We start from the raw sequence: 10,636 nt of genomic DNA, 5'->3' as shown, positions 1-10,636 counted from the left end.
CTGTTGAGAATTAGAAGCTGTAGGAAATCTTTATTCTGCTTGCCTATAAAGATGATTGAATGCTCAATAAACTATGCATTGGCACAGTGTTACTATGCATCCCCTTTGTACTGATTAATGCAACTCTACACTTGGTATCCAATGAGTTAGACATTGATACCAATCTGTGAGCCTGGAAGACCTTTCCATGTTCTGATATCTTCCTCATTTTCTTTCTCCAAGGACTTGACGTTCTTGTCATACAGGTCTTTCACTTGCTTGGTTACACAAAGATATTTTATTTGTGAATATTTTAAGGGAATTGTTTGCCTAATTCATTTTTAATCCCATTTATCACTTGTATAAAGGCAGGATACTGATTTTTTAAATTAGTTTTCTATCCAGCCACTTTACTAAAGATGTTTATCAGCTATCAGATTTCTCTGAAAAAATATGTGGGCTCAAAAACATATGTTATCATATCATCTGTGAATAGCAATACTTTGGATTCCTCTTTTCCAATTTGTATCCTATTTTTTCTATGCCTTGTATCCCTGAGCTCTCCAAGTTTATCAATATATTATGTTGAATTTTGTCAAAGTCTTTCTCAGTAGTATGTAATTGTTTCCCTTATGTGTGTTTATATGGTAGAATACATTGATGAATTTTTTTTTTTTTTTGGTTATATGATAGATTATATTGATGGATATTTTTTTCAAAACAGTGTTTCTCTGTGTAGCCCTGGCTGTCCTGGAACTCACTCTGTGGACCAGGCTGACCTCAAACTCAGAAATCTGCCTGCCTCTACCTCCCAAGTGCTAGGATTAAAGGTGTGTGCCACCACGCCCAGCTGAATTTTTGTATTTTAAACCAACCCTGCTTCCCTGTTATGGAGCCTTCTTTATCATAGTGGATTGTGACTTTGATGTCTTCTTGGGTTCTGTTTGCTGATATCATATTGAGTATTTTTGCATCAGTGTTCATAACAGAATTATGTCTGAAATTTTCTTTCTTTCTTGAGTCTTTGTGTTGTTTAGGTATCAGGGTGACTATTGCTTCATAGATTAGTTTTGGCAATGTCCATTCTGTTTCTACTTTGTGGAATACCTTGAGGGGTATTTGTAGCTGTCCAGTAGCCATGGACAAACTCGGTTGCCTGGGAATGATAAAGGATAGAATGCAAGAGAAGGATGAAGCAAAGACAAAGTTTCTGATCAAGTCTCGAAGTTTATTATTCAGCACTTTGTTTATATAGGGAAAGCCCAATTTCTTTCATTCTTTGTTTCAGCTGGATTATGTTGCAAAGAAAGCACAGAAGGCAGTCTATTCCTCTAAGTCCCTGTAGGAAATTGTAGGTGCAGACACGTCCACCTAGGCTGTAAAACTCATTGTGGCAAGCACTCAATGTCTGTTTATCCTTGTCAAGGCTGGGGAAAAGGCACACAAGTATTGATATTATCTGTTCTTGGAAAGTCTGGTAAAATTATGCACTAAAAACCATCTGCCCCTGGCAAAGTTTTGGTTGAGGCTGGTATAGAGATTCAGAAGTTCAATCCATTGTCATCAAGGCAGGAACATGGCAGCATACAGGCAGAGCTGAGAATTTCACGTCTTTATATGAAGGCTGCTAGTGGAAGACTAGCTTGCAGGATGGTAGGATGAGGGTCTTTAATCCCAAAATGATACACCTACTCCAATAAAGCCATACTTACTCCAACAGGGCCACACCTTCTAATAGTTCATATACAACCCATCACAGTTTTATAGGACTAGGTCATTTACCTGAACTTGATTTAATTTTGTAAATTTTTGTCTGTCTAGAAAATCATCCATTTCATTTAGATTTTCCAATTTTGTGGAATACAGGTTTTTGAAGTAAGACATAATGATTCTTTAGATTTCCTAAGTATCAATTGTTATGTCTCCCTTTGCATTTCTGATTTTGTTAATTTGGGTACTGTCTCTCTGCCTTTTAATTTGGCTAAGGGGTTGTCTATATTGTTGAATTTTGCAATGAACAAGCTCTTGGTTTCATTGATTCTTTGTATTCTCTTTGATTCTAATTGATTGATTTCAGTCCTGAATTTGATTATTTCCTGCTGTCTACTCTTCTTAGTTGTTTGGATTCTTTTTTAATAGAACTTCCAGATGTACTTTAAATTGATAGCATGGGAACTCTCCAATTCCTGTTTTGAAGGCACTCAGTACAACAAAATTTCCTCTTAGTACTGTTTAGTACGGCTTTCATTAGGTCCCATAAGTTTGGGTATGTCCTGCCTTCATATTCATTGAATTATAAGAAATCTTTCATCTCCTTATTTTTTCCCTGACCCAGTGACAATTTAATGGGGTGTTGTTCAGTTTCCATGAGTTTGTAGGCTTTCCACGAGTTTGTAAGCTTTGTTATTTCAATTATTGTCCAGCTTTAATCCATTGTGGTCTGGATACAAGGTGTTATTTCACCCTTATCTGTTGAAGCTTGCTCTATAACCCAATTTATGATCAGTTTTGGAGTAGGAATTATGAGATTCTGTGAAGATATATTCTTTTGCATTTTGATGAAATGTTCTTCAAGTCTGTTAGGTCTGTTTGATTCATAAGATCAATTACATTACTTCTGTTTAGTTTCTATATGACCAGTCCATTGGAAAGAGTCGGGTGTTGAAGTCTACATTAAGTTTGATGTATGATTTAAGCTTTAGTAATGTATGATTTATGAATGTGGATCCTCTGGTATGTGGACAAATATTGAAAATTGAAACATCATCTTGGTAGATTTTTCCTTGAAGAGTATCACATATTCTTCCTCATCTTTTTTGATTAATGTTGGTTAAAAATCTTATTAGATATTACAAAATAATTCCAGCTTCTTTCTTGGGTCGGTTTGCTCAAAAATCTTTTTCCAGGTGTTTATTCTCAGGTTATGCCTGTCATTGTTGCTGGCCTGTATTTGTTATATTCCACAACATAATGAATCCAGTTTATTTATCCACTAGGTTAAGCCCCAACTTTTAAAAAGTAAATTGAGTCCATTGATGTTCAGAGAAAGAAATCATCAGTGAATATTAATTTCTGATATTTTGATGGTGTTGAGTGTGTGTGTGTGTGCGTGTGTGTGTGTGTGTATGTGTTGGTTTTGTTGATGTAGAATTATTTCTTGGGTGTAATTATCCCCCTCCAGTTTCAGTCATTCTTTTAGTATCCTCTGTAGAGCTGGATTAGTAGAAAATATTGTTTACATTGGGTTTTGTCATCGTGCATCTTGTCTTCACTGTCCATGATGATTGAAAGTTTTGCTGGGTATAATAGTCTGACCTGGTACCTGTGATCTCCTAGAGACTGTAAGACATTTCCCCAGTCCATTGTGGCTTTTAAAGTCTCCTCTAAGAATTCTCCTGTAATTCTAACCGGTCTACATTTTTATGTTACTTGGCCTTCATACCTATCACCTTTTACTATTCTTTTTCTTTGTTCTATACACCTAGTGTTTGATTATTATATGGCAGAAGGAGAATTTTTTTTTTTTTTTTTTTTTGCTAATCTACTACACTTTCTGTAAGTTTCTTGTATGTTTATAGGCATCCTTTCCTTTAGGGGACATAAATTTTCTTCTATAATTTTGTTAAAGATATATTCTCGGCCTCTGAGTTGGGGCTTGAGGCTTATGAATATAGCCTGGTTGTTCCAGGCCTCCAAGAAAGCAGGAGGAGCTAGCTGTGGACCAAGAAATAGACAGCAGAGGGTTCAGGGATTTCAGTGTCAGAACTCCCTGACACTGAGTTTTCTCAGAGAGGCCAGCAGGCAGGGAATTGTGACAGTGTTCAGTTATTTTATACATTAAAGCCATTGGCAAAAACATCTTAAGCTACCTTTATTAACAATCACCATTTCCAACTCTTTCTACGGGTGGTTGACATTAATAAAAATCTACAGCTCTAAGTCCTTTCTGAGGGTGGTGATTAAAGCATTAATGTGCTGTGAAGCCAGGCTTGAAAAAGATCATTCACTATTATTGTAAGTGCCAATGATACTGCCCAGCAAGGGACTGGAAGCTTCCTTAGAGAAGGTTTAAAGGTAGATACTAGAGATGTTTTCAGTTTCTGGAAGGCTTGCCTAGCATGCTTTGAGAACTCTCCAACACCACACTCTGTTAATAGACCACAGTGATTGGACTTTGTGTTCCACCACTTAGGAAGTAGAGGCAGAAGGTCTCTGCTGCTCACACACATCTAAGATACATATATGTTTCTGGTTTAGTCTGGATTATAGGAGACCATGTTTCAGCTTACCAAAACACATATATAAGACTCAGTAGGTTGTATTTGTATATTAGGCATCCATACCCATACTCGTATGTTCACGTGTGTATGTGTAATTGTGTTTGTGACTCTGTGTGTGTGTGTGTGGGGGGGGGTTATTTGTAAAAAAGAAATTAGAAGCACTGCATTTAATGTGGATCAGGGGTACATACTTGGAAAGTGTTGGAGTGATATAATGGAAATATTATGAATATATTTTAATTTAAAATATTAGCAGTTAAAAAATGGGGAATAAGTAGATGACTCCACAATGAAGAGCACTGTCTGCTCTTTCAAAGTACCATACTTGGGTTCCCAGCACCACTTTAAGGTAGTTCACAAACCTCTGTAACTCTCTATTTAGGGCAATCCATCACCTTCTCCTGGATTTCCCTGGGATTCCACTCATACACAGATAGAAATGCATAATTAAACATTTTAAACATAAATATTAACAGAAAATTGAAAGACAATGTTCAAAATATACTTCAACCTAACAAAGGAGTTTTTATTTTGATTCTTTAATTTCTTGAGTTTTCTGTTTCATAACTCTGATACTAGAGAAAGTCTGTTTGTAAGAAAGATATAATTTTTATATCGCTCAATGATTAATACTGGAAGTGATCCTAGGATATCCCACAGTGCAGTGCTCAGGTATTTTTCATCATGAACAAAGTGTTAAGATTGACACATCAATGAAGGGGAGAAGTGGAGTTCCCTTTGTTGATACAAATAACAACAGCAACAACAACTACAACAACAGCAAACAACAAAGTAACCAGGTTTCATCTCAAAATAAATTTTAAAAAACTCCTTTATTCTGGAGCCAAATAGAATAAGCCATGTTATGAAAAAAGATTTAGAATACTCCAATTTTCATATTTCCACATAAAAGCAGTTTCATGATATTTTTTGGTAAGAAGTTTAAAAAAAATCTTAAATTAAAGCAGTTCTTAGATACATTGGTAAAAATTTTAAAATATTTACATTGCTAGAAAAGTTACTGGATAGGTTTAGAAAAGCTGAAAAATCTCTCATATCACCCTCAGATGCCATCTGAAAACATTTTAAAGCCTTTTGATTGTTGGGACCAGAGTTTTTAGTTTAATGCACTATAAGATATCAAAAATCTGTTAGGATATTAGGTCCTGTTTTATTTGTTAGTGACAGGATGTTTGGTGGGACATGTGGGGAGAGACAAGGCAAGACTATTTAATACCCTAAAGCTTCCCCAAGTCAACTCTGTTCATTCTCCTGCCTGATGCATTCCATCCCCCTCATGTCACTGCATGCCAGTCAGTCAGTCAGCCTCTGCAGTCACTGAATCTTCCCAGGAATTACTTCATAGCCCTTCTCACTGAGATGATATACATTACAAATAATTCATGAAGAAATTCAGAAAGAAACTACTTTGTCATCTTATTAGAGTCTGAGAGGAAGACAGGCCTGCTGTAAATCCCAGAAAATACCAGATGAGGAAGGAGATAATGAGAGAGAGTCATGTCTTTAGAGTTAGGGGCAGCAATATAGGACTGCAAACATAATAGAAAATGCAGGTAGGGTCTACGGAAGACAAGAGCAAAAAGCCCAGAATATCTCAGCTGGCACAGTTAGAATTTACACAGGTATTAGAGAGAGAAAGGGTAAAGACTGCACTAACAACTTTGAGTTAGAACCTAGGCAACAGGCTGGTTCGGCAGTGAAGATGACTGAGCAACAGGTAGGAGGAAAATGTCAGAACAGCAGCTTATTAAGGGGATGATCACTCCTCCCATGTCCTTGGAGTATCCTCAGGTGAACCAGCTCTCCTGTGGGATGGTCTACTTGGCCAGGTGATTGACAAGTCAACTTGGATTAACTCCTAAGATAAAGGGATAATGTAATGTATGTTCTAATCTTTGGTACAGAGTACAGAGACAGGTTTCTCTCAGGGTCAGTGGTCAAACTCATATCTTATTCTATGTTCAAGAGAAAGTAGCTTTCTTTTAACAACTGTTAATAAACCTAGTTTCTCTGCCTAATCCCTAGTAAGACCAGTGATACTTGTTGTGATGAAATACCCATAGGAAGCAGTATATCTGAAAAAAAAGAACTTCCTTGTCTCCAAGTTCATGGGAATACTGGTCATCACATCAAGGGTGACACAGTTGCAAGAGTGAGAATGATCAGGATGTGTGCACAGGCAATGAGCAGAGAGAAGGCAAGGGTCATAGTTAATTTGCACTATCTTTCTTATCCTGTTATGACCCCAGCCAATGGGTTGTTGACCTCAGCCTATGAAACAGTACCTCCACATTCACATTGGAGCATCTGCCCAAAATTTCCTTTCACAACACCATCAGGTATATTTCCTTGATGGGTCAATGGGAAAAAGTTAACCATTATGTAAATGCTTCTTCTGTTGTTGTTTGATTTTTTTGTTTTGTTTTTGATAGTTTGTCTGTGTAGCTTTGGCTGTGCTTGAACTCTGCAGACCAGGTTAGCCTAAAACGCTCAGAGCTCTTTTTGCCTCTTTGCCTTATGATGGTGGTACTGAAGGTATGCCTCACCAAGCCCAGCCTCCTAAATGGTTCTTAACACTTAAAGTAGAACACTAGATGTTTATACTGAAGTTGGAGGAAAGATACAAGGCTGTGGCCAAAAGGATTATATACTTTCAAAAATTTGATTTCTTTGAGCCCTAGTAAGTCATCACAAGGAATCTTCACAGGTAGGAGCAAGTTGGACTTTCTAGTAACAAAGATTCAAACTACCATACCTTCAAACTTTAATTCAATCCAAAAACTAACTCTCCTGGATTCCAAGATACCATCTTCTTTGGTGATTAGAGCCTGTCTAGTTGACAGATAATCCCTTTTGCCAAAACCTTACACTTCATCCCAATGCCAAACAAGATATCCAGTCATCTATTTTTGGTATATAGGTTCGGTGTGATGGCTAAGCATGTTGATGGGATTTTGAATCTCTATGGAAACCCACCTGTTTCCTAAGACCTGTGTCTGAGCAGGAAGATGAACCAACTTAACTGGGAGTGGCACCATCTAATGGGCAAGAGGCCAGGACTGAATTAAAGAGAGAAATCAATCTGAGCATCACATACTCTCTGCTTCCTGTTAGGATACACAGTGACCAGGACTCTCCTATTTCCACAAGTCCTTTCCCAAAATACCATGATGGAGAGTATCCCAAGAATAGTTGGTTAAAGAAACCTCTTCCTGTTTTAAATTACTTCTTGTGAGTGGTCTTGTGACAGCATTTGTTATTGCAGCAAGTAAGGGTCAGAGCCTGATGCTTAAGAGACCTAAAATTCCAAGTGTGGTCACTCTTCCATAGTAAGTCAATTAAAAAAGAAATTCATCAGATCAGGAGATATGAGTTTACTGAGGATTTGCTGTGCAAGGACCCAGAACAAGATTTCTAGTAATATCCCTGGTTATCTGGGTAGAAATGCCAAAAGGAAGCAATGGTTCCTTATCTGCTGGGAGAACATTCTTGCCTGAGGACCATATGAGAGTATGTGATCAAAACTCCAGTGCAGATACAAATGTCTTTTCATGAAGCGTTTTTTTTTTTTTTCAGATACTGGCATTTTAATGAGGTTAAAATGAATTATATTAATTGCACCATTTTCTTCAGCCCATCTACTAAACCAGTGGTTCTCAACCTGTGTAACAGGACTCATTTGATATTTCATATTAAATATCTTGCATATCAGACATTTATACTGCAATTCATAACAATACCAAATTGCAGTTAAAAACTAACCATGAAATAACTTTTTGGTGGGTGCCCCCACAATAATGGGAAGTGCATTGAATAAGGGTTGCAGCATAAGAAGTGTGAGACCCACTGGTCTAGACTGTCTTCCCCTTTCATCCCTGCCAGGATAGTCACAGGGAAGAAGCTTCTAGTCTAGACAAGCAGGTGAGAAGAGAGTCTGTCCTGTGGACTGCATCACAGCTCTTGGAAGTGGGAAGAGCAGGAGAAACACCAGGATCTAGGATCAAAAGAAAAAGCCACAGAAGTTGTCTTGCTAAATGTAGAATAAGAGGTCGATATATACATCTGTATCTGTGGACTTGTAATAAATGTTTGGGGTAAACAATTTTCTTCAATATTGAAATATTTTCAATCACAACATTTTTCTTCTCCTCCCACACCCCTATATATTCTTCTACACATGTCTTCAGCTTCATGGCCAGTTTTCTGCTTAGTTGTTATTTGGCCCATATATGTTTTGTATACACATACTTCTTTATAAATATAATCGTTTAAGTCTTAAATATAACTCTAATCGTGAGCACGATTTTTTTTTTACAAAGGGTATAAAAGAATCAAAAAGAGAAATCTAGTTCTTGCCAAAATGGCCTCTTGACTCTCTCCCTCTTTTGCCTGCTTGCCGTGTGGGACTGAGCAACTGCTAGATCCTTGGACTTCCACTCACAGCTACTACTGGAACATTGTTGGGAATTGGACTGCAGACTCATCTGCCTACCTGAAAGCTACGATGAGATTCAAAGACCCACCAACCCTCCAGCAGCTGGCAAGAAGAAGTCTGTTGAAAGATGAAGCCTTGACCATCTCTGCTCTGCCGAACCTGCCTGTGCAACTCTTCCCACCACTCTTCAAGGATGCATTCACCAGCAAACAACCTAAGATCCTGAGCCTGATGGTGGCAGCATGGCCCTTCCCACTCCTTCCTGTGGGAGCTCTGAGTGGGATTGATCACCTGGAGACCCTGAAAGCTGTACTAGATGGCCTCGATTTGCTGATGTCACAAAAGGATCGACCTAGCAGGTGGAACCTACAAGTTCTTGATTTGGGAAATGCCCACCAGGACTTCTGGGAAGGTTGGGCTGGATTACTTCATGAAGTCTGTTCTCAAGATGTCTTTGGCAAGAACCAACCAGTGGGAAATCATCACATCCTAGGGGGGAAACAGACCATGACTATAAAAATGAATCTTTCCCTCAAGTACTGCCGTCATTTTGAATACCTAAACTATTTGCATTGGTGGGCCGAACAGAGAAAAGATGGGATACAGCTGATCTGTGAGAAGCTGGATTTTAGGGGCATTCCTTGTAACCCGCTGCGATTCTTGAAGGTTTCATATGTAGCCTCAATCCAGGAATTGGCAATAAAGTCCACACACTGGAATATATATAAACTTGCATTGCTAGCCCCTGGCCTGGGCCAGATGAAAAGCCTCCAGAAACTCATTTTCATGAACATCAGGAGACCTGCTGACCTTAGGGAATTAGAGGAAACCCGTATTGTTACAGAGATCTTTTCTGAGTTCTCCAAACTGCATAAGCTCCAGCATCTCCATTTACATAATGTCTACTTCCTGAATGAATGCCTGGACCTAATGCTCAGGCTTTCAGAATCAGACATGAGGTATCTGTCCCAGTGTCCAAGCATCCATCACCTCAAATACCTGGACATTAGTTACACCACCTTCAAGCCTTTAAGTCATCGATTTCTAGGAAGCCTACTAGAAAGACTGACAGCTACTCTGCAGACATTAAAATTGAAGTGCTTTAACCTCATGGACTTCCAAATCCATGACCTTCTGCCTGTGCTGAGCCAGTGTTCCCAGCTCACTGAAGTTGATTTTGTGCCGAACAAATTTTCCATGGGCAGCCTGAAGAAGCTGCTGCAGCATACTGCCAACCTCACACAGCTGACCCTGGAGAAGTACCCTGCCCCTGTTGAAGTCTATGATGACCGTCATGGTGTTATTCCAGACAGATTTGTACAACTTTGTTCTGAGCTTATGAACACACTCAAGGGTGTAAGGCAGCCAAAGCAGGTCTATTTTGTGAGTACGACATGTTTACCTAATTATGAATTCCTCATTTATAATTTGGAGGGCATGGTATCTTCTGAGCAATTAAGAAGGAGAGGTCATTGCTGGGCTCTGATAAATGGAGGGCAGGTCTCAAGAGACTCATTGGAGTTATAGATCATATGTATTCAAGCATTTTTGGATGTACTTTGGAAAGATAACTATTTCATTTCCTTTGGATGACAGTCAAATTCTTCTGATTTGAGGTAGTTGTGTTGAGATGGAAAACCATGAGCTTATTTTCAGCCTAATGTCTACAGTACAGAAACACCTTTGAACAGCAACTATATCTGAAAATTGTAGGCCTGCATTCCAGCACTTTCCAAGTATGAGGGACCCTAAAAGTAGGGAAGGGGATAAAGAGAGAGGATATTATAAAGATCATAATGGACTTGAATAGGAGGGCTCTGTTTCATTCTCCCTGTGGATAGCAACCACTTTTTGGCTCTCCCCTTACATACTGTTATACAGTATATGGATATATTTTTATGAAGTATAAATCTGACTAAAC

The 10,636-nt window shown here is 38.5% G+C and overlaps 1 pseudogene; it reads left to right on the top strand.

Moving 5' to 3' along the window:
* Positions 1-8,784: 8,784 nt before the first annotated feature.
* On the top strand, positions 8,785-10,242 carry LOC147005223 (PRAME family member 8 pseudogene; annotated as a pseudogene).
* The last annotated feature ends 394 nt before the right edge of the window (positions 10,243-10,636 follow it).

This window comes from Mus caroli, unplaced genomic scaffold (assembly GCF_978045245.1).
Source record: "Mus caroli unplaced genomic scaffold, Mus_caroli_1 scaffold_4, whole genome shotgun sequence".
NCBI lineage: Eukaryota > Metazoa > Chordata > Mammalia > Rodentia > Muridae > Mus > Mus caroli.
This window is presented reverse-complemented; position numbering and strand designations above follow the sequence as displayed.